We start from the raw sequence: 26,288 nt of genomic DNA on the forward strand, positions 1-26,288 counted from the left end.
TTGTATTGTTAGGGGCCACATTTAGGCCTCTTTTCCACGAACTGTTGATAGGCAGTGAAATGCCTCTCAAACTCTCACAACTGCTCGCTGCTGCCTGGTCACTGCTTGTTGCTGCCTGGTGAGCACACAGATCAACAGTCCGTGAAAAAGAGGCCTTAATTAGTGGTCACCAAACCCAATTTTAACATATCAAATGAATTGATGAGCAAAGGGAGTGCATAAACCTGCAAACAAAATGTGCATAAACTTGCATCTCATTGCGCAACCCTACTAGTGACACTACTACATATCAGACTTTATTCTTACAGCAGAGATGTTAATTATTAGCTATACATAAAACATTCCTGCGTACAAATCAGATATACAGTCCCAATCAGATAAATGTATATCTGACTTTAAAAATACAGTGACTGTTTTATTGCAGCAGCACAAGTAACTAATTTTAGATTGGTTTATTTCATTTTTTGTGTACTACGCACTGCTACTACTGAATATACAAGATATTTATGATGACTATTAACTGAGAAATAGATCGTTTTCATATTTTCTCTTTTAATAACAGTGTAAAGCGGAACTGAAAGCTGTTAAGAGAGTTTCACTTACCAGAGACTTATGCCAGCGCCCTTCAGCCGACCTGTGCCCATGCAGCTGCTCAACGATGCTCCGGTCCCACGCCACAGCCCACTATCACTCCGCGCAGTGCGTTTGCACTGTGCCTGCGCGGACCTGGCCACACACGTCTTCATTCACGCTCCCATAGCTGGACACGTTCTGCACAGGCACAGTAGAGAGTTTCTCATACTGCGTCTGCGCAGGGCGTTCCCGGGCTACAGGAACACATACTAGGATACGCGTGGCCAGCGCGCAGCGGAGGTCGACTTATAAGTTGGCTTCCACTATGAGGAAAAAAGTGAGCCACGTAGGGGGGACCGGGGGATTGGCATGTCATGGTGCCAGGACACATGTCGGCTTCAGGGGGCTGGCAGAAGCCCCAGGTAAGTGACACTCTTGAACAGCATTCCGTTCCAATTTAGTCGGTGCTTTTTTTTTTTTTTACTCTTGGTACCCGAAAATTGCCCCAACTCCACAGCCCTGCATGCATCTAGTGATGATGGGCAGATTTGACCAAGAGACATTCTCTGGGATTGAATTCGATCAGAGAGATATCTGTCAGTGCCCATACACCGCAGGCTGATTCTTAATTGATTTCAGCATGAAATCTCTCGAATTGGACTCTTGGTGCCGTGTCCGCCTCCTCCGGCACTGCCCCCCTAGTGTAAATGTGTACATGCATGCATTTATACTATACCCTTCCACTGCCGCCCACAGCGGTGCCCATCCGTTTTCGGCTTCTTCCATTTTCCCCTCACACACTGCCGGTGTATAGCATGTGCTATACACTAGGGGAGACACGTCCAATGGATACATGCGACCAATTTCGACCTGAAATTAGTTGCATCATCAATCGGGCATGCTCTTGCGGCAACGATTTTCATCCGATAACTTATGAATTGGATGGTCAATCTGCCGCCAAGTCGAGTGATGTATGGGCACCTTCACAGCTACACAAAAACAGGCGGAGGACATTGAAGTCAGATGGAGCCATAAGCTCTATATTCAAGGCAGCTTTAAAGTACACCTGAAGTGAGAGGGATATGGAGGCTGCCATATTTATTTCCTTTTAAACAATGCAGATTGCCTGGCATTCCTGCTGACCCTCTGCCTCTAATACTTTTAGCTATAGGCTCTGAACAAGCATGCAGCAGATCAGGTATTTGACTGAATTTGACGCATGCTTGTTTCATGTGTGTGATTCAGAAACGACTGCAGCCAAAGAGATCAGCAGGCAACTGGTATTGTATAAAAGGAAGTAAATATGGCTGCCTCCATACTCCTTTCACTTCAGGTTTCCTTTAATGTTTGGAATTCAGGGAGTTGGGGACTCCGGCTTGAGAATTTTCCTACATGGTAGACAAATTATTTTAGGGTTTATTTATCCTCTCGCCATAACATTGACCTAACAGCATGTATTGATGATGTGTGTCTTGCAGGAACCCCTCCTGAACGCCGTCCTACAGAAAAGACCGAGCAAGCAACAAACTGCAACAGAGAAAGGCATTCCAGCCTGGTAGCAGGGAAACACAGACGACCACCACCACTCCGGATATTCCCCTTCCTCCAATCAAGAAGGGAATATCAACAGAAACTGTCAACATGATTGCAGCTGCAATATTTCTAGGCTTATTGCTCTTGGCAGTTGTAGGAATAGTAGTCTTTGTGGCCAGATTCCTGAAAAAGGACACAAACTTACTGAGACTACTAGAAGAAGGACGTGGAAATGAAGTAATCACGCCTACTTCCCCTACAGGATCAGAGAGGAGGCCCACTTCAAAAAAACTGTAACCTAAACACCTAAAAGTACATGCACATATTCGCAAACCCAGGTGGGTACAAGCACTGGTCAAATAGACAAAATGAAAAAACAACACACTACCAGTATATGCTTTTCAACCACCAGTTATTTTTATTTGTATGCAAAATGGTGTTTTAAGAAAAATTCCCAATAACACCTATTGTATTACTGTGAAAGTTACATATAGTTATATGCACAGAGATATGCGCAGAGGGACATTGTTGTTGGGGGCGAGTTGATCTGCTGGGCCAATCTCTTGCTGGTTGGATGTTGGCGGTCGGGGCTTCTGTATACACGTCAGCTGACTTTATGAAAGCATGTGCACGAGGCTTAAGCTAGATTAGAATGCACAGTGCTCAATATTCTGGAATTTGCATTCAATAATCATGCAACAGCTCTCCACTGACCATTTTTTTTGTTTCCTTCTTACGGGTGTGGATATATCGTCCATCGATTCGGTCCCTGATGAGATTGCTGTAAGCGCGGGATCGCGTCTGCTGATCCCTTGCCGCTTTGACACCACTAGACCGGATCACCGTGAGAACATCGAATTAGAGTGGGGGATGACGCCAGACAGTAGCGGAGAGTACAGGTCCATTCTCTATCAATACGCCTTGTCAGTTGCCCATCACGACGTCAGGGCGCGGACCTTCCGACCTCTTGTAAAAAGTGGTAACTGCAGTTTGGTGATAGATCCGGTTACCGCGGATGACAGTGGCTTTTATGAGGTCCACCTCCAACTTGATAGCGAGTATGAACCCACTCCATTCGTTTATGTCAGCGTCACCGGCAATTTATAACACTAACCTCACTAAGGGGGGGCAATCTTCAAGATAGGTGCTAAAGGTGGCACTTAAGGATACAATTCTCTGGAAAATCGATCATCCAATTCAATCGTAATATCACTCTGCCCTATTAATGGAAGGAAAGCTGCTATCTAATTTCATCAGATTAATGGACTCGATTCATTTCTTGGATCGATTCCATCAATCTGATCTAATTGGATAACAGTTTTCCTTCCATTATTGGGCCCAAACAATTATTTCCCAATTGGTATTATGATCAAATTAGTTGATCGATTGTCCAGAGAATTGTATTGTTAGGGGCCACATTTAGGCCTCTTTTCCACGAACTGTTGATAGGCAGTGAAATGCCTCTCACAACTGCTCGCTGCTGCCTGGTCACTGCTTGTTGCTGCCTGGTGAGCACACAGATCAACAGTCCGTGAAAAAGAGGCCTTAATTAGTGGTCACCAAACCCAATTTTAACATATCAAATGAATTGATGAGCAAAGGGAGTGCATAAACCTGCAAACAAAATGTGCATAAACTTGCATCTCATTGCGCAACCCTACTAGTGACACTACTACATATCAGACTTTATTCTTACAGCAGAGATGTTAATTAGCTATACATAAAACATTCCTGTGTACAAATCAGATATACAGTCCCAATCAGATAAATGTATATCTGACTTTAAAAATACAGTGACTGTTTTATTGCAGCAGCACAAGTAACTAATTTTAGATTGGTTATTTCATTTTTTGTGTACTACGCACTGCTACTACTGAATATACAAGATATTTATGATGACTATTAACTGAGAAATAGATCGTTTTCATATTTTCTCTTTTAATAACAGTGTAAAGCGGAACTGAAAGCTGTTAAGAGAGTTTCACTTACCAGAGACTTATGCCAGCGCCCTTCAGCCGACCTGTGCCCATGCAGCTGCTCAACGATGCTCCGGTCCCACGCCACAGCCCACTATCACTCCGCGCAGTGCGTTTGCACTGTGCCTGCGTGGACCTGGCCACACACGTCTTCATTCACGCTCCCATAGCCGGACACGTTCTGCACAGGCACAGTAGAGAGTTTCTCATACTGCGTCTGCGCAGGGCGTTCCCGGGCTACAGGAACACATACAAGGATACGCGTGGCCAGCGCGCAGTGGAGGTCGACTTATAAGTTGGCTTCCACTATGAGGAAAAAAGTGAGCCACGTAGGGGGGACCGGGGGATTGGCATGTCATGGTGCCAGGACACATGTCGGCTTCAGGGGGCTGACAGAAGCCCCAGGTAAGTGACACTCTTGAACAGCTTTCCGTTCCAATTTAGTCGGTGTTTTTTTTTTTTTTTTTACTCCGTCTCTTGGTACCCGAAAATTGCCCCAACTCCACAGCCCTGCATGCATCTAATGATGATGGGCAGATTTGACCAAGAGACATTCTCTGGGATTGAATTCGATCAGAGAGATATCTGTCAGTGCCCATACACCGCAGGCTGATTCTTAATTGATTTCAGCATGAAATCTCTCGAATTGGACTCTTGGTGCCGTGTCCGCCTCCTCCGGCACTGCCCCCCTAGTGTAAATGTGTACATACATGCATTTATACTATACCTGTCCACTGCAGCCCACAGCGGTGCTCATCCGTTTTCGTCTTCTTCCATTTTCCCCTCACACACTAGGGGAGACACGTCCTATGTGCTATACACTAGGGGAGACACGTCCAATGGATACATGCGACCAATTTCGACCTGAAATTAGTTGCATCATCAATCGGGCATGCTCTTGCGGCAACGATTTTCATCCGATAACATATGAATTGGATGGTCAATCTGCCGCCAAGTCGAGTGATGTATGGGCACCTTCACAGCTACACAAAAACAGGCGGAGGACATTGAAGTCAGATGGAGCCATAAGCTCTATATTCAAGGCAGCTTTAAAGTACACCTGAAGTGAGAGGGATATGGAGGCTGCCATATTTATTTCCTTTTAAACAATGCAGATTGCCTGGCATTCCTGCTGACCCTCTGCCTCTAATACTTTTAGCTATAGGCTCTGAACAAGCATGCAGCAGATCAGGTATTTGACTGAATTTGACGCAAGCTTGTTTCATGTGTGTGATTCAGAAACGACTGCAGCCAAAGAGATCAGCAGGCAACTGGTATTGTATAAAAGGAAGTGAATATGGCTGCCTCCATACTCCTTTCACTTCAGGTTTCCTTTAATGCTTGGAATTCAGGGAGTTGGGGACTCCGGCTTGAGAATTTTCCTACATGGTAGACAAATTATTTTAGGGTTTATTTATCCTCTCGCCATAACATTGACCTAACAGCATGTATTGATGATGTGTGTCTTGCAGGAACCCCTCCTGAACGCCGTCCTACAGAAAAGACCGAGCAAGCAACAAACGGCAACAGAGAAAGGCATTCCAGCCTGGTAGCAGGGAAACACAGACGACCACCACCACTCCGGATATTCTCCTTCCTCCAATCAAGAAAGGAATATCAACAGAAACTGTCAACATGATTGCAGCTGCAATATTTCTAGGCTTATTGCTCTTGGCAGTTGTAGGAATAGTAGTCTTTGTGGCCAGATTCCTGAAAAAGGACACAAACTTACTGAGACTACTAGAAGAAGGACGTGGAAATAAAGTAATCACGCCTACTTCCCCTACAGGATCAGAGAGGAGGCCCACTTCAAAAAAACTGTAACCTAAAAACCTAAAAGTAGATGCACATATTCGCAAACCCAGGTGGGTACAAGCACTGGTCAAATAGACAAAATGAAAAAACAACACACTACCAGTATATGCTTTTCAACCACCAGTTATTTTTATTTGTATGCAAAATGGTGTTTTAAGAAAAATTCCCAATAACACCTATTGTATTACTGTAAAAGTTACATATAGTTATATGCGCAGAGGGACATTGTTGTTGGGGGCGAGTTGATCTGCTGGGCCAATCTCTTGCTGGTTGGATGTTGGCGGTCGGGGCTTCTGTATACACGTCAGCTGACTTTATGAAAGCATGTGCACGAGGCTTAAGCTAGATTAGAATGCACAGTGCTCAATATTCCGGAATTTGCATTCAATAATCATGCAACAGCTCTCCACTGACCATTTTTTTGTTTCCTTCTTACGGGTGTGGATATATCGTCCATCGATTCGGTCCCTGATGAGATTGCTGTAAGCGCGGGATCGCGTCTGCTGATCCCTTGCCGCTTTGACACCACTAGACCGGATCACCGTGAGAACATCGAATTAGAGTGGGGGATGACGCCAGACAGTAGCGGAGAGTACAGGTCCATTCTCTATCAATACGCCTTGTCAGTTGCCCATCACGACGTCAGGGCGCGGACCTTCCGACCTCTTGTAAAAAGTGGTAACTGCAGTTTGGTGATAGATCCGGTTACCGCGGATGACAGTGGCTTTTATGAGGTCCACCTCCAACTTGATAGCGAGTATGAACCCACTCCATTCGTTTATGTCAGCGTCACCGGCAATTTATAACACTAACCTCACTAAGGGGGGGGGGGGGCAATCTTCAAGATAGGTGCTAAAGGTGGCACTTAAGGATACAATTCTCTGGAAAATCGATCATCCAATTCAATCGTAATATCACTCGGCCCTATTAATGGAAGGAAAGCTGCTATCTAATTTCATCAGATTAATGGACTCGATCCATTTCTTGGATCGATTCCATCAATCTGATCTAATTGGATAACAGTTTTCCTTCCATTATTGGGCCCAAACAATTATTTCCCAATTGGTATTATGATCAAATTAGTTGATCGATTGTCCAGAGAATTGTATTGTTAGGGGCCACATTTAGGCCTCTTTTCCACGAACTGTTGATAGGCAGTGAAATGCCTCTCAAACTCTCACAACTGCTCGCTGCTGCCTGGTCACTGCTTGTTGCTGCCTGGTGAGCACACAGATCAACAGTCCGTGAAAAAGAGGCCTTAATTAGTGGTCACCAAACCCAATTTTAACATATCAAATGAATTGATGAGCAAAGGGAGTGCATAAACCTGCAAACAAAATGTGCATAAACTTGCATCTCATTGCGCAACCCTACTAGTGACACTACTACATATCAGACTTTATTCTTACAGCAGAGATGTTAATTATTAGCTATACATAAAATATTTCTGTGTACAAATCAGATATACAGTCCCAATCCGATACATTTATATCTGACTTTAAAAATACAGTGACTGTTTTATTGCAGCAGCACAAGTAACTAATTTTAGATTGGTTTATTTCATTTTTTGTGTACTACGCACTGCTACTACTGAATATACAACGGAAAATTTTATACTTACCTACCGGTAATTTTCCTTTCCTGGTGCATCTCCATGTCAATATACTATTGGGTTGACTCCGCCCTCCTCAACCCTGATAGGACCATGTCTATAAAAGTTTTGCACTGCTAGCTCCACGCCATTCTTTTGCATATTATCTCTCCACTAGGGAGGGTAAGTATATTGACATGGAGATGCACCAGGAAAGAAAAATTACCGGTAGGTAAGTATAAAATTTTCCGTTTTCCTGGTGCCTCCATGTCAATATACTATTGGGATATATATAGCTAAACAAAACATAACAAGGGTGGGTAATGCTCAAAACTTAACATAATTTTATTGGACAACAGTTTTATTTCACAGACAGTACAGCTCTTCCGAACTCTGCTGTAGTTAAGGCCATTGGGTCCACTCGATAATGTGACATGAAAGTGTGCACTGTTGCCCAACTTGCCGCTCGACAAATAGTGTCGGCAGATACTCTTGAGTGTGCTGCCCAAGAGGCCGCTATCCCTCTTGTGGAATGACCTGTTATTTCTTTAGGAGGTTCCAATCCCTTTGCTTTGTAAGCTCTCTGGATCAGCTTTACAATCCAATTTGATAACGTGCGTGTGGATGCTGATTGTCCTTTCCTGCAACCTGACGGTACTATAAATAGTTGATCTGAGCTTCTGAAATCCTTTGTCTTTGCAATATAAGTCTTTAGAACATGAGCAATATCCAATGGATGATTTTGAGCTTGTGAATCCCCACTTTCTTCCATATGTAATATCGGTAACGAAATTTCTCGATTAAGATGAAAATTTGATACTACTTTCGGTAAGAATTGTGGACAAGGCCTGAGTGATACTCGATCATTGAAGAATGATGTGTAAGGTTCTTTTACCATGAATGATTGTATTTCAGACACCCTACTGGAAGATGCCATTGCCACTAGGAACACAGCTTTTTGCGTCAAATTATATAGTGAGCAATCTTCTGTGGGTATAAATGGTTCTTGTTCTAAAAACCTCAACACCAATGGTAAATCCCATTTTGGGTAAACATTTTTCTTTGGAGGTCTCATCTTGATCACCGCTCTTAGGTACTGCAGTATTAACGGCTCCTTTGACCATCGAGTCCCTGAGAATGTTGAGATTGCCGATACTTGTACTTTGATAGAACTTAGGCTTAATCCTAGATCCACTCCTGTTTGTAAGAAAGTAAGGATCTCTGACACTCTTGGTTTGTTTGCATCTGTACCCACACGTACTGTATGTTCCACAAACTTTTTCCAAATGTTTCCGTATACTTTATTAGTAGTAGCTTTTCTTGCACTCTGCAACGTCTGTATGACTTGATCTGTACATCCCAGACGTCTCAGTTTCCGCCTTTCCGCTTCCAAGCCGCTAGATGCAACCTCTGTGGATTGGGATGCAGGATACTCTGTTGGGACAGTAGATCTGTATGAGCAGGAAGCATTATTGGGTCCATTACTGCCATCTGTAGAATTAGTGGAAACCAGTGTCTCCTCGGCCAATACGGTAGGATAGCGATTGCCGTCACTTTCTCCATTTTCAATCTCTGCAGAAACCTGCCTATGAGGGGAGTTGGAGGAAACGCATACAGAAAGACTGGCCAAGGTTGGCTCAATGCATCGTAGCCCGCTGACCCTGGACACGGGTACCTGGAGTAAAAGGTCTGGATCTTCGTATTGTATGTCGTCGCAAACAAGTCGATTAATGGTGTCCCCCATTGTGCCGTTATTTGTTGAAACACATCTTGTTTCAAAGACCACTCCAGATTGCTCGGTGAACTCCTGGATAGAAAATCTGCTAACACATTTTCTTTCCCTGGAATGTAAAATGCTCTCAAATTCCTTAGATTGTCCTCGGCCCATGTCATAATTTGCATCATTATCCTCATGAGAGTTGTACTTCGGGTTCCTCCCTGTTTCTGTAGGTATGCCACTACCGTCCGATTGTCTGATTGAATACAGATAGACTTCTGATAAATCTGCTTCCTGAACTCTCTCAAGGCTAGAAGTACAGCTGTTAGCTCTAACTCGTTTGACACTTCTGTTCTTTTTACAGTCCATAGACCCTGTACTGCTCGTCCTTCGCAGACTGCACCCCATCCAGTCTGACTTGCGTCTGTGGTTAGAATTATCCATTTTATCGGTTGAAGGGAGGTACAATTGGTTAGATTCTGATATTCTTTCCACCAGGGATGTCTTCATTGGAGGCGTAATTTGTATTAATTGCTGATAGTCCGTTTTCTTCCATTGTTGTAAGAACCCGAACTGGAATGGTCTGATGTGCCATCTGCTCCAGCGAATTATTGGAATTGTAGACGTTAATACTCCTAGAAGGCGAAGGCACTGTCTTGCGGTCATAACTTGTGATTTCTGCACATCTTTTATTGTCTCGATCAGGCTTATTATCTTGTCTGATGGTAGGGCTACTATGTTCCTTTTCGTATCGAACAGGGCTCCTAAGTATATCAGTTGTTTTGAAGGAGATAGCTGACTTTTCTCTCGGTTTATTAACCATCCAAAGGCTGTTAACGTGTTTATCACTTCCTCTCGATGTTGCAGAATTTCTTCCTCTGTTTGGGATAGAAGTAGTAAATCGTCTAGATAACTGTAAATCCGTATTTTCTGAATTCTGAGTTTTGCCACTAATGCTTGAAGTATCTTTGAAAAAGTTCGAGGAGAGGTCGATAGACCGAATGGAAGAGATGAGAATTGTAGGTGACTGTCTTCGATTGTAAATCTCAGGAATTGTTGGTAATTTTGGTGAATCGGTATGTGAAAATATGCGTCTCGAAGGTCTATGGAAAGCATAAAATCCTCCGGCTGTACAGCTGTGACTATTGTGTGTATGGACTCCATCTTGAATCTTTCCACTCTTATGCAGTCGTTTAAGTACCTCAAATCGATAACAGGCCTCCATCCTCCCGACTTCTTCGGTACTAGAAAGACCGGCGAGTATACTCCCATGAACTTTTCTTTTATCGATACTTCTTGTACAACGTTTTGTACTAATAAATCCCTTTTGAATTGAAGTAGCACCTGTCTTTTTTGTATTGATGATGGCATTCTTGTCTGGCTGAACCTCATTGTTGGGGTCCTTCTGAATGACCAAGTGTGACCGTGTTTGATTGTAGATATGACCCAGGGATCTTGAATATCTCTTTCCCAAATCTGCCCGTAACACTTTAGACGAGACCCCACCGGAACAGACTGGGAGTGAACACCGTCAAAAAGGCTTTGAGGTTGACTGAGACGCGGTTGTTGTATTTCTATTATTCTTTTGACCTACTGGCTGGTTCACCTTCCAGGTTCTACGGAACTCTCGACCTGGTTTATAGGATCTAACGTCTCTAAATCTTGTCTGAGTCTGATTCTTATGAAAAAATCGCTGTCTACGTCCTCTTCTCTCCTGTGGAATCAAGGTTGACCTTCCTCCAGTAACACGCTTAATAGCTTCCTCTAACTTGGAACCAAATAAGTTCTTTCCATCAAACGGGATTTTAACCCAAACCTGTTTAGATGTTGCATCCGCCGTCCATGGTTTGAGCCAAAATGCCCTTCTGGCCGTAATTGACGACAGCATAGATCTGGATGCGGCCCTTATAGTGTCTATCGCTGCTTCACTTACAAACTCTGCTGAGATTTTTATATCCTGTGCAGCTGACAGAATGTCTTCCTTATCGCCTCCTGAATTCACAGTATCTTCAATAGTCTTTGTCCAAGCTTTGATTGCTTTCGCTATAGATGTAAGGGTTATGGCTGGTCTCATGGACCCTGTTGAAGAAAAATAGATCTTTTTCAAGTCATTATCAATGCGTCTGTCTAAGCCATCCTTAAACGTGACAGAATCTTCCATAGGTAGAGTGCTTTACTAAGTTGGAGATAGATGCATCTACTACTGGTGCAGTTGATATGAATGGTGCCTCTGCCTCAGGAATTGGATACAGTTTCGCCCAACGATTTTGTAGAGAAGGTTTTTTATCTAACCGGTCCCAGTCGTCCGTTATTAAATCCTTTATTTCTTCCATCAAAGGAAAGGTCACTACTTTCTTCTTTAAATGTGGATAATATCTTTTAGATTTTTTTAGGTGGCTCTTCTGCTTCTTCCCAATGGATTGCTGCCTTAACCGCTAATATGAGAGGTTGAACAAAAGCAAAAGCAAAATTTGAAGAAATTTCTTCTTCCTCCTCATCTTCATTTATCTGGTCATCAGGCCCATTCTTGAGAAGTGGTGTACTATCATCGACCTGCATGTCTCCTTGGACCTCTACAGTCTTTCTTGCATTCATTTCTTCCATAACCGTTTGTCAAATTATGGCAATTAAACTCTCTGTATTATGCTGGTGTAGATTTCTCGACGTTGCAGGAACTGAAGTTGCCCGCAATGATCTTTCACGCGATCTTGACCGAGACTTTGATCTCCTGGCGTTATTATGCTTTGAACTGCTTGCTGAACTACTGTGATAATAGTGATCGTTTTTTCTATGGACAGAAGGTGATCTGTCATCATATTTTGATGAACGGTGTGATGATCTTGTCTTGGACCGTCTGTCCTTTGATCGAGATCTTGAATGATCAGTTCTGTGTGATCTAGAACAAAAATATGTATTATCACTATTAGTAAAAACATATAGAGGTATTTTTGCACCCCCTCCTTTTTTTTTTTTTTTTTTACCCATTTGAAGACTTGTGATCTGATGATCTTCCCATATTCAGGGCACAGTACACACTCTACAAACAAAAGAGAAATACAAACTAAGCAGCCGCATAGAAGGAATGATTATAAGAGCACAGCAAGTGAATACAAGATTACAACAGATTCCTGCAGAAAATAACATGTGTAACTAAAGATAAGGAGCGCTTACTTCAATATGACGGATATTGACAACAGTAGCTGGTCTGCTCTCCACGCTCTTCCGGCGTTACAACGAGCAACCAGCACTGTTCCCCGCCGTCCTTTTAAAGGCTGCTCCAATCAGCCGCTTCTACGCCCCTTTGCCATCAACCAAGATGGCCGCCGCACCTCCTGCCCACAGATGCGCGGACGAATGGCAAACCTAGGACAGAAATGCGTACTTCCGGTACGCGGACCCGACCGGAAGTGACCTGGCCGCCATAGCTCACACCACCTAGACGCCGACACGAGCGAAAATAGAAATGAAACAAACGGAAACCATAAGCCTCACCATAACCATAAGCCTCACCAACTGCAGGTATTCTCCATGCACTGTGCCCGCTCTTCAAAAGCAATCTGTCCGGCTTCGTAACAGTAAGTTTACTGCTACAATCTGGTGTCAATCTTACAGGCTCATTTAGATGCCATTTGAGATTGCGAAGGGGAAGGGTAACCCCTTAATCATCCACTGTATGTTGTTATTCCAAAGCTTTTTTCAATAAAACAAAACATGATCCTGTCAGAGAAGGACAGAAAAAAGAATGGCGTGGAGCTAGCAGTGCAAAACTTTTATAGACCTGGTCCTATCAGAGTTGAGGAGGGCGGAGTCAACCCAATAGTATATTGAAATGGAGGCACCAGGAAAAGATATTTATGATGACTATTAACTGAGAAATAGATCGTTTTCATATTTTCTCTTTTAATAACAGTGTAAAGCGGAACTGAAAGCTGTTAAGAGAGTTTCACTTACCAGAGACTTATGCCAGCGCCCTTCAGCCGACCTGTGCCCATGCAGCTGCTCAACGATGCTCCGGTCCCACGCCACAGCCCACTATCACTTCGCGCAGTGCGTTTGCACTGTGCCTGCGTGGACCTGGCCACACACGTCTTCATTCACGCTCCCATAGCCGGACACGTTCTGCACAGGCACAGTAGAGAGTTTCTCATACTGCGTCTGCGCAGGGCGTTCCCGGGCTACAGGAACACATACAAGGATACGCGTGGCCAGCGCGCAGTGGAGGTCGACTTATAAGTTGGCTTCCACTATGAGGAAAAAAGTGAGCCACGTAGGGGGACCGGGGGATTGGCATGTCATGGTGCCAGGACACATGTCGGCTTCAGGGGGCTGGCAGAAGCCCCAGGTAAGTGACACTCTTGAACAGCATTCCGTTCCAATTTAGTCGGTGCTTTTTTTTTTTACTCCGTCTCTTGGTACCCGAAAATTGCCCCAACTCCACAGCCTTGCATGCATCTAGTGATGATGGGCAGATTTGACCAAGAGACATTCTCTGGGATTGAATTCGATCAGAGAGATATCTGTCAGTGCCCATACACCGCAGGCTGATTCTTAATTGATTTCAGCATGAAATCTCTCGAATTGGACTCTTGGTGCCGTGTCCGCCTCCTCCGGCACTGCCCCCCTAGTGTAAATGTGTACATGCATGCATTTATACTGCCTGTTCACTGCCGCCCACAGCGGTGCCCATCCATTTTCGGCTTCTTCCATTTTCCCTCACACACTGCCGGTGTATAGCATGTGCTATACACTAGGGGAGACACGTCCAATGGATACATGCGACCAATTTCGACCTGAAATTAGTTGCATCATCAATCGGGCATGCTCTTGCGGCAACGATTTTCATCCGATAACTTATGAATTGGATGGTCAATCTGCCGCCAAGTCGAGTGATGTATGGGAACCTTCACAGCTACACAAAAACAGGCGGAGGACATTGAAGTCAGATGGAGCCATAAGCTCTATATTCAAGGCAGCTTTAAAGTACACCTGAAGTGAGAGGAATATGGAGGCTGCCATATTTATTTCCTTTTAAACAATGCAGATTGCCTGGCATTCCTGCTGACCCTCTGCCTCTAATACTTTTAGCTATAGGCCCTGAACAAGCATGCAGCAGATCAGGTATTTGACTGAATTTGACGCAAGCTTGTTTCATGTGTGTTATTCAGAAACAACTGCAGCCAAAGAGATCAGCAGGCAACTGGTATTGTATAAAAGGAAGTAAATATGGCTGCCTCCATACTCCTTTCACTTCAGGTGTCCTTTAATGCTTGGAATTCAGGGAGTTGGGGACTCCGGCTTGAGAATTTTCCTACATGGTAGACAAATTATTTTAGGGTTTATTTATCCTCTCGCCATAACATTGACCTAACAGCATGTATTGATGATGTGTGTCTTGCAGGAAACCCTCCTGAACGCCGTCCTACAGAAAAGACAGAGCAAGCAACAAACTGCAACAGAGAAAGGCATTCCAGCCTGGTAGCAGGGAAACACAGACGACCACCACCACTCCGGATATTCTCCTTCCTCCAATCAAGAAAGGAATATCAACAGAAACTGTCAACATGATTGCAGCTGCAATATTTCTAGGCTTATTGCTCTTGGCAGTTGTAGGAATAGTAGTCTTTGTGGCCAGATTCCTGAAAAAGGACACAAACTTACTGAGACTACTAGAAGAAGGACGTGGAAATAAAGTAATCACGCCTACTTCCCCTACAGTATCAGAGAGTAGGCCCACTTCAAAAAAACTGTAACCTAAAAGTACATGCACATATACGCAAACCCAGGTGGGTACAAGCACTGGTCAAATAGACAAAATGAAAAAACACACTACCAGTATATGCTTTTCAACCACCAGTTATTTTTATTTGTATGCAAAATGGTGTTTAAGAAAAATTCCCAATAACACCTATTGTATTACTGTAAAAGTTACATATAGTTATATGCACAGAGATATCAATAAATGGGAAATTGCCCAAACTTGTCTCAGCCTTGAATATCTGAAAGCGACTGTGCACAACTCAGGACAATAACTACAATAAAAATAACGATCGCAATAAATATAACTGTGTCAAAATTGCACACGGGGAGAAGCAGGCATGGGCCCAATTAAGCCAAACAGGGCATCTAATATGCCACTAGCTTCTCCATGCTCATACCTCACCCCGTGCGCAAGCGACAACGGTCAACAACCATTAAAAATTGCGCTCCCCGCCCCCCTATGTCCCCCTGCAATCACAACACCATGTACCGCATACAAAGTTCTCATAGAGGATAATGATCTCGGGGGTCGTCACCCCAATCAATTAGCGTCAAATCAATGTGGATGGCACTCAAAAATTCTCTTTCAGATATTCAAGGCTGAGACAAGTTTGGACAATTTCCCATTTAATGATATCTCTGTGCATATAACTATATGTAACTTTTACAGTAATACAATAGGTGGTATTGGGAATTTTTCTTAAACACCATTTTGCATACAAATAAAAATAACAGGTGGTTGAAAAGCATATACTGGTAGTGTTGTTTTTTCATTTTCAGTAGGCCCACTTCCCCTGCATCATCTGAGGGAAGCTCAAACTCTCTGCCACATGCCTCCGACGAGTCGTCTTCTGTCAGCAGTGCCACCTCTGAACTAAGGGTCGGTTCAGACAGACGTCTGCCCGGCGGCGCTTTTGATGACGTGCGGCGGCTGCTGCGCGGTCAGGCTTTCAGTAGCCTTCGCGTCCGGATGCGGTCGGCGTTTTTATTCCCCTAGGGGGACACTAGCCGTCGCGGTTGGCCGCCCTGGAAGCTACATGTAGCTTCCAGGGCGGCCCCGAACGCAAGCGAAAATCGGGACCCGAACGCCGCGTTCAGGGAAAAGCGCGCAAAAGCTCGGTGTAAACGCTCCCATACCGTTACGTTCCGAACGCTTGCGGTAAACGCGCCGCAAGCGTCCGTGTGAACCAGCCCTAACAGAGATACAGGATTCTTCACCTGCCAGAAGGATCCCAGCACAGAGAAAGAAGCCAGTACCTGCCTCTCCTAAAAAGTTAATCCTGCCAAAACCTGTATCTTTCCCAGACAGACCATCATCTCCTACTATTGTTTCACCATGGGCCTCTGATGTCTTATTTGGAAGAGCACCTTCTGGTGAATGGATCGCCATCGACTTGCCTCCACAGCTTGCCGGTCAAAGAAGACCAGCCACTGTCCTCCTCCAACATCACCACACACCAGAGTGCATGAGAGAACATTGCCCCTGTACATGTAGATCACCCAGATCTAGCCCTGCTACCATCTCTGACGTCTTATCACCATGGATCGGGAAGATTCTCTGACCAGATGGACACTGCACAGAAGGCAACTTATAGGCATATTACAAAAAAATAGACTAGTTTTGCATTTTATTTTCTGCCTCTTAAGTTATCTTTTTATTGATTAGAAAAATAATAGGGAACAGAATTTCATGAGGACTTCATTGTATTTTATTTTTAGAGGAAACGCCACCTAACAGTGGCGTAGCAATGGGGGGTGCAGAGGTCTCTACCACACCGGTTCAGTATTAGCACCTTATTGGTGCTGTTGTCAGAATTTTAGCGGTTTTATTTATTCAGGAAAAGCTGTAATATGTATAGGTTTTAATGTTCTATGCAAAACTGTAAAGTTAGAGTACTTTTTTAAAATATTGCTCTGTGACATCTCAGCATATTCCAAGCAGTGAAACTCATAATTGGATTATTCTAGTTACAAAAATCCAGAACATTCTTGTTTATATTAGTGCGTGGCCTTGACATTTGAAATATGCTTCTGTGTAAAGACGGGGAACAAGTTAAACTCTCATTACTGCAGTAATTATATATGTACAATTTCTTAATTATTACACATAGATATTATTAATCTAAATATTAAGAATCAATACAGTCCTTCTAAAATAAGAAATAGTTATTGTTAAACCCTATATAATATAATTTAATACTTTGAAATACATTTAAAAGCTGGTGATGTTTTGAGACAGTAAAACATTCTCGTGAGATTGTTATGATTCTGGAGGATTGTTGATGATGTTTTGGGAACAGGCTTTATAAAAAAAATATAAAACAAGGTGTTTTCCCAATTCGTTAAAGATTATTCGATGATGCCACCTGGCGGTTTAATAGTCTTATAAAATTAATATTATTAATACCGATTGTTATGAAATGCTGACCTCTGCCGGTTGACGTTATTATATTTATTCATAAGAAAGGCAAATATATGTAACCTGATTTTATATTAAGATTTAATTTGCAATTATATCTTATATGATTGTTTTAAGAAGAATTATATAATACGCTTTATATTTAAATGAGTATATTAGAAGCCCTGTTTGTTTCAATAAGCCTTAAAGTGTAACTGTCGGGCATAAAATCAAAAATCAATTCTTTATTTTTAATTGGTAAACAAGTAATAGGGATGCTAACCAGGCAATCCAAAAGTTAAAATATCTATTACTTGTCTTGTTTATAATGGATCATTCCCCAGTTTACCTGACTCTTATTTGGTACGTTGCCGCACAAAGGAAATTGCAGGGCATGCTGGGTTGTCTTTTTTTGCTTCTTTATTTCCCCTCAGACTTAACTAATGTACAGAAGCAAAAAAGGACAACCCAGCATGCCCTGCAACTTCCTTTTTGCGGCAGCGTACCAAATAAGAGTCAGGTAAACTGGGGAATGATCATTTATAAACAAGAAAAGTAAAAGAGATTTTAACTTTGCCTGGTTAGCATCCTTATTACTTGTTTACCAGATAAAAATAAAGAATTGATTTTATGCCCGACAGTTACTCTTTAAATAGATGAAGTCTCACAGGTCTGTGTTAGTGTCAATTTGACCAACCTTATGTCTGGGAACGTATCGAGACATTCCAACTTAATTAGTAGAGAACACTTTATCACCAATGCGTCATGAATGACATTGTTTAGTCTTAATGTCTGAGGCAAAAAAAGTCAACCAGCAGATAAGATGGCTGGTGACGTCCATTTTTAATTAACTGCGTCAGAAATAACCCTATATCAAATGTCAAGCACTCCAAATGACGTTAATTCCCACAAGATAAGGTAATTAAGGAATTTATAAACAATATTATGATTTAGGTATTCAAACATGATAAAGCATTGATGCATGGAAGCTTTAGCCAATCAGAACCTGGGAATCAGGGAAATTCCAGATTAGGCAGCCATATTGCTTCCTATCCCTATAAAAGTAGGAGCTGAAAGCTCATAGTTTGCAGAAGCCCAACAATCTCCTGAGAAGACACATGAGGCAGAAGCTACCTTCCCACAAGTGGTTCTAGATGATGAAGAGATGACAGACAAGGGGTAATATGCTTAATATTCTGGTGATTTACTTAATTAATTTTTCAGCATTAAGTTCTGTTAAGATGTTAGCAAGAAGTTTTTTTAGAAGCTATTTTTTATGCTATTTCTTTGCTACAAGTTTTACACAACTACTAGGTACACAGCTATTGATACAGATGAGACTACTTTTGATCTTATTCTACATAACACAACTGTTATATTCTTTTTTGAATGTACTTGGAAGATTGATGAACGCTTGGCTATAAAGGCCTTGATAAGATGCCGGATTTATATGCTATCCACAATGCAGGATTTATATGATAGCAACGCTTTAAGGGCTGGCCCTTTACTGAGTTAGCAATCATGAAAAAGGCAAGAACCGCTCAGGTTTTTGTCAGTTGGCACCCAACAGTTGATGGTTATCTTGATTATCTTGAAAAATCCTTTCTATGGTGGAAGTATAGACCATAGTTTTCTATCGCGATAAGAGAATAAAAAGTACTTATACACATCTATTATATACAAATCTGAAGCAAAGAAGGAAGATATTCTTATGCTTTAAAGTCTCATAGAAGAGAATTGCTAATGAGCACACCCAGTTTATAGTCTATGAAAAGACTTAGAAGAGAAAATAAATATTTTGGCCTATTGAACCTGAGAAAAGGAATAGCGCTACATGTATTTTTCTGTCAAAATGAAGCAGATTATATTGGAGCAGCATACTGAAGCAGAGTATATAGCTACATATTATGAAAATGGCTACCTTAGAAGTGCAGAAACGTATACTCATTTTTGAGGCTAGATCCCATTAAGAAGCATTAAGAGACTCTATTTTTGTGACTACAATATACTAAGAAGGTTTGACTAAAGAAGAATTGAAAATGTTGCTACTGAAGCTTGGAAGTCTCACAAGATAATCTCCTTTGTCTGAACCAAAGAAGACTCCAAACAAGCATTCCTTGCAGGCACCCAGAAGAAACCCGCTAAGATAAGCGATGAAAGCTACATGCTAGAAGACTGCAAAGATATCAACATGAAGACAAGCCATTGAATGAGACTGTTATAAGAAGCTCTGATCTGCAAACAGCTGAAGAAACTATTGGAACTGGAGTAACCAGAGAAGTGTGAGGACTAAAAAGTACTTTTACTTCTTTAACAACTCCAACCACTGGTTGACGCACCAGCTGAGAGAAGATCGAGACAGCACTAAGAGAAAAGTGGGCCTGAAGGAATACAAGAAAAGAAGACCAGACAGAAGAAGACACCAGGTTAAAAGATACATGAGATTATCAGGTGAGTGAAGAGAGAGCATTAGAAGATGCAGATATTAAGTTTTTACAGATAAATCTGATGAACTAGAAGAGGACAAGATTTTTGACATAGAAAATACCAGAAGATGAGTGAAAGAAGGTTTTGATGGACATTTGAAACTACAATAGAGACTGTTACATCGTATCAAGATTTCAAGATCAAGACTAAGATGTCTAGATCATCCAGTCATTGAAGAAGACAGCCAATGCAAAGTTTTTGAAAAAGACTGATCAATACACATCAATATTCTATTTTTGATTCCGTATATGAAGAAGATGTGGAAGATACAGATTTTGTCTACCTACGCAGCGATATACTGCCATGCTACAATACAGAAGCAGATGCAATAAAGACTTATAAGAAGTTACAGGAAGAAAGCCATACTACAGGAGAAACAAGGAGATAACTGTTCATAATAATGACATACAGCAATCGAGCTGATTCTATAGAAGACTGCACTAAATTACATTATATGTACAAGATGATTAAAGGCCTAATGTGAAGAAAGAAGCCTGGATTGATGAAGACTTTTTTAAATATATGAAGGAGAAAAGAAATTATGTACACCGAGACTGAAAGAGATATCCATGCCTTAGGTAATCGACTGGCGAAGTTCAAGAAGAACAGTTTCAAGATGATGCTTTATTCAAGAAGTGTGACGCTGAGGACAACAGTTTACTAAAGTGATGAACAGATAACAAGAGAAAATGTTTTTGTACAAGGACTTACTGATGTCAAGCTATGATAAAAGCCATGACACATGTGATGCCACAAATGAAGACATGTATGATATGCTATTGATGGATTTTAATACACAACTTAAAAGGAAGTTTGTTTTTTTTTATCAGAAGAAAATGGACACTTTTCAAAGAGAAGACCTATCTCAAGATTTACAGAAAATGGATAATACTACTTTGATTTTTAAAAGACAAACTAAGATTAACTTAAGAAAAGACATAAGCAAGAAGAGAAGGAACATGCTGTTATAACTTTGAACACTAGAGCAAATTAGTAAGAATGCACCCAGCACCATATAGCATCACAATATATTTTTCTTTTTCAACCACAAGTGGGAAGGTAGCTAGCTAGGTAGTGAGTTTAGTTTTTTTATGCTGAAAAGTCACCAGAATGTTGCATATTACTTTTTTTAGTGTTTCCCCTTCTCTTCTCTTCCTTTTTTATTTTTTTCATAGGTGCTGAGAACAATACCAATCATTCGCAAAAATACCCATACAATGGGGTTTGCTGTACCCGATACATTTGATGACTACAAAAGCTGAACTTAGCAAATTACAAGGAAGGCTTCAAAATAAATTGAACTTGATGCATCAACAGTATGTCCAGCGCCTGAACAAGAGTGACTGCTGGATTTGCTCATACAGCCTTTGTCCTTGAAGATGATGCCCAACCTATCCATTCCAGTACTATCTGAAGAGTTGGAAACTAGAGTGCCCGGAGGAAACCAACGCGGACACAGGGAGCACATACAAACTCCTTGCAGACCCAGCGCTGCAAGGCGAGAGCACTAACCCCTACGCCACTGTGCTGCTCACATGAAGTTAAGGAAAACATTCTTCAGAAACTTTCAACTATGCAGTACATGGACAATTGAAAGAGAAGTTCCAATACTCCAGAATAAAGCACAGTTGTGTGTTTCCCAAGATAGATGAAAATATCCTAAATGATGAAAAGATATGTTCAGCAAGGGACTTATCGTAAATCTGCACATAGCTCTGCATAGTGAATGGCAACTGTACTCAATTGCAACCCGACTGATAAGGAGAACAATACAAAGATCTGTTTGAAAATACAACTTGGAGATGACTGATGTTACTCATCCTTTTACAAGTTTCAAGAAAGCATCCTGGGACAAATAAAATTGCCCTATAACTGGTTCTAGCATTGCCTGATGGTGGAAAAGGAAGATGCACCATAACTAGAGGAACACCCACTTAAGGAGCAAGAACAGCTCAAATATCAATTAAATACCTAATCTGTATATATACAAGAGAAGTACTGAAGAAACTGAGTGAAACGCCTTCAAATGCCACGGTATGCAAAGATTGTCCTACACACTAGACCAGGCATGGGCAAACTTGGCCCTCCAGATGTTACGGAACTACAAATCCCACAATGCATTGCAGGAGTCTGACAGCCACAGTCATGACTCATAAAGGCAAATGCATTGTGGGACTTGTAGTTCCGTAACAGCTGGAGGGCCGAGTTTGCCCATGCCTGTACTAGACGTATAGATGCAAGATGACTAGCCATAGTCAACTCAGAAAATATAGTTCAATGCGTGACTATTTGATAATATTACAGATGAAATGTTCTAAACAACCTGAACCGTCAATAATGCGTTAAAGTGGCAGATTAAACTGCTAGTAAAACATTGGACTGATACTAGATTGCTATAAAGCGGCACAAGGGGGGATCCTTACTGCATACAAGAATTACAGATAGTTGACTGAAAGCTATTTGAAACACATACCTGTGAAAGAAGTTTCCAGAAAAGAAAATTCGGAATGATTACTGATTCCAATACTAATGATTGATTGGTGCGGAGTACTACTTCCATCAGAGAGAAGATCTACACATGACATATCCAGGATCAACCGTGTATCTACATTAAATATTGCCATGAGAAGAGACTGTGCTCAACAAGAAAATAATCGTATATCACACTTAATCTACAAGATAATTTATCACATTTGACTTTTTGTGAAAGTAAACATGCAAGATTTACATACAAGAATGCTGACAGTCTACAACATAAGTTTCAAGAGACTTTTAAATCAGTGGTAAAGATCCTGATTAATTTGAGAGAGAATTACTCCATAATATTGGAAACATGAAGTGGAGAAGCAACTTCAACCCCGAGATGTTAATATATATGTTTTATTGAGAATATAATTGAAAACAGCTACTGCAACTAGTTAGCTTGCAATTTGAATTACCAAGAACTTTTCAATGCTTACATTTGTATATGATACCTATATTTAAATAGAAAGATGACATTATTTTATGGGATTCTGCTGGCAAACTACACATACTTTGTTCCGCTACAAACCATTTGTGAAGAAAAACCTTGTGGTATAAGAAAGGTGTAATTAACTGTATTAATACATAATACTAACCAACTAACCTGTTGTAAGATAACAATAAAATGTTGAATGCATTGTGCTCAAAAGAACCTAGGGACCACATGAACGGTATAACTCCTGTTTATACATTTTTGAACTTTTACCACATGACTTGAAATGGGTAATAGTTATTGCCTAGAATTTCCCTACATATCTACACAAGCTACCACAGTGATAGAACCTACAAATTCAAGGGTGAATCCATACATATATGTCATAAACAAAGACTATAGCCATATCTAGACCAGCAAAATATGTTTATTGGAGAAGATATTAATCTTACTATTGCGTCTATTGTCAGGCAGGCAACACAGCTGACAATGCTACTTAATGAGCAAGGTTTTGCATGAATGAAAGATTGCATTACTTTTAATTTTGATTATAGATTTTTTTTTTTTGGAGAAATAGAACAACGGAGATCGCTAATCATCTGCCATCATTTTCCTGAAAGGGGGGGATGTCAGAATGTTAGCGGTTTTATTTATGCAGAAAAAGCTGTCATATGTATAGGTTTTAAGTTTTAATGTTCTATGCAAAATTTCATTGTAAACTGTAAAGTTAGAGTACTTTTTTAAAATATTGCTCTGTGACATCTCGGCATATTCCAAGCAGTGAAACTCATAATTGGATTATTCTCGTTACAAAAAGCCAGAACATTCTTGTTTATATTAGTGCGTGGCCTTGACATTTGAAAGCTGCTTCTGTGTAAAGACGGGGAACAAGTTAAACTCGCATTACTGCAGTAATTATATATGTACAATTTCTTAATTTTTACACATAGATATTTTTAATCTAAACTAAATTAATACAGTCCTTCTAAAGAAAGAAATGGTTATTGTTAAACCCTATATAATATAATTTAATACTTTGAAATACATTTAAAAGCTGGTGATGTTTTGAGACAGTAAAACATTCTCGTGAGATTGTTATGATTCTGGAGCATTGTTGACGTGTTCTAGTCTCAGCTAGCTGATAACATTTGATGTTTTGGGAACAGGCTTTATTAAAAAAAATATATATGGCTATGGCTGTGTAAAACTTAAAGCTATAGGCTTGCTATACACCAGCGGTTCTGGATGCTTGCTTGGCTTAACAAGGGCGAAAAGGGATAATTTGCATATTCAGTGGTAGTGCATTGTGGGTAACCACAAATGTTCACTTATAACTGGATTACTGCAAATTACACCAAGCTTTGCTTTTTTAGTAGGAGGGCTTCTTGGTCCCTTTTATCCCCCTATACATTCCTAGTAGTTTGGGTCACCCTGAGCTGCTTGGTTACTCTGTTAAAAAATATAAAACAAGGTGTTTTCCCAATTAGTTAAAGATAATTCAATGAAGCCACCTGGCGGTTTAATAATCTTATAAAATTAATATTATTAATACCGATTGTTATGAAATGCTGACCTCCTGCCAGTTGAAGTTATATATATTCATAAGAAAGGCAAATATATGGAACATGATTTTATATTAAGATTTAATATGCAATTATATCTTATATGATTGTTTTAAGAAGAATTATATATTAAGCTTTATATTTAAATGAGTATATTAGAAGCCCTGTCTGTTTCAATAAGCCTTAAATTGCTGAAGGCTCACAAGTCTGTGTTCGTGTCAATTCGACCAACCTTATGTCTGGGAAAGTACCGAGACATTCCAACCTAATTAGAACACTTTATCAGAAATGTGTCATGAATGACATTCTTTAGTCTCAATGTCTGGGGCAAAAAAAGTCAACTAGCAGATAAGATGGCTGGTGACGTCCATTTTTAATTGCGTCAGAAATGACCCTATATCAAATGTCAAGCACTCCAAATGACGTTATTTCCCACAAGATAAGGCAATTAAGGAATTTATAAACAATAATATTATGATTTAGGTATTCAAACATAATAAAGCATTGATGCATGGAAGCTTTAGCCAATCAGAACCTGGGATTCAGGGAAATTCCAGATTAGGCAGCCATATTGCTTCCTATCCCTATAAAAGTAGGCGCTGAAAGCTCATAGTTTGCAGAAGCCCAACAATCTCCTGAGAAGACACATGAGGCAGAAGCTACCTTCCCACAAGTGGTTCTAGGTGCTGAAGAGATGACAGAGAAGGGGTAATATGTTTAATATTCTGGTGATTTACTTTATTAATTTTTCAGCATTAAGTTCTGTTAAAGCTAATGGGAACCCGTGTAAAAAAAAAAAAGTCAGATACTCCCCTAAGGAGAGGTATGGCTCGGTCCTAATGAGCCTTCCCTCTCCACTCCCTGTGCTCGGTCCCGCGCAGGATCCCCCGTAGCAGTATTCAACCGATTCGGTCAAATACTGCCACTTCTGCCGCCGAAGGGAGGTTTCGGAAGTCTTCGGGAGCACTCGGGCTCCTGAAGACGGGCCGCTGCATACTGCGCATGCGCGATTGCCCCCTATGATGCGCTCGCGCGTGTCTATGCCTGAGTGCTCCCGAAGATTTCCCCACGGTGGTGGATTTGCACGGAGGATCCACCGGGCAAGGAGAGGGGAGGCTCATTAGGACTCGGAGCCTTCGATCTCCTTAGGTAAGTATCTGACTTTTTTTTTTTTTTATGGGGTTACATTAGCTTTAAGATGTTAGCAAGAAGTTTTTTTTTAGAAGCTATTTTTTATGCTATTTAAGAAAATTACTACAAGTTTTACACAGCTACTAGGTACACAGCTATTGATACAGATGAGACTGCTTTTGATCTTCTACATAAAACAACTGTTATATTCTTTTTTAAATGTACTTAGAAGATTGATGAACGCTTGGCTATAAAGGCCTTGATAAGATGGAATACTGTTAGAAAGAAACACTATTTGGAACTGTTCATATTTTGTATATATATATGCTGTATGATAAGCAAATACAATTTTTTATATAAAATCATATACTGAGTGCTCTGATTCATTTCAAGGTCCACCGTCAATCTATAATTACTGTTATAGAGGGTTCAGACCCCACTATGCCGGATTTATATGATAGCAACGCTTTAAGGGCTGGTCCTTTACTGAGTTAGCAATCATGAAAAAGGCAAGAACCGCTCAGGTTTTTGACACTGTGCTGGTAATAATCACTTCTATAGATGCTTTGAATAATAATGATTAACATGCTGTTCCCCATCCCCTTCTTGCACCTCTGTCACTGTGGCAGTCTTTGGCAGATTTTGGTGCGCTGTATCAATTGTAATATAGGGCGTGCTTGGGGGAGCCCAAAACATTTTTGTCCTAATTTATTGTGCTACATGTCTTTGATAAAAAAAAAAAAACATTCAGTGTATATTTAATGGTGTAGGTAAAAGTTATAGCGTTTACAA

General features: G+C 41.1%; 1 long non-coding RNA gene across 1 annotated transcript; it reads left to right on the forward strand.

Annotated features, from left to right (window-relative positions):
- Nucleotides 1-822: 822 nt before the first annotated feature.
- Nucleotides 823-16,804, forward strand: LOC137528505 (uncharacterized). Its single transcript, XR_011023415.1, has 4 exons — nt 823-2,444; nt 5,555-5,947; nt 14,604-14,988; nt 16,268-16,804. It is a non-coding gene; the product is annotated as an uncharacterized lncRNA (long non-coding RNA).
- Nucleotides 16,805-26,288: the final 9,484 nt, after the last annotated feature.

The sequence above is a fragment of the Hyperolius riggenbachi genome, chromosome 8 (assembly GCF_040937935.1).
Source record: "Hyperolius riggenbachi isolate aHypRig1 chromosome 8, aHypRig1.pri, whole genome shotgun sequence".
In the NCBI taxonomy this organism is placed as follows: domain Eukaryota; kingdom Metazoa; phylum Chordata; class Amphibia; order Anura; family Hyperoliidae; genus Hyperolius; species Hyperolius riggenbachi.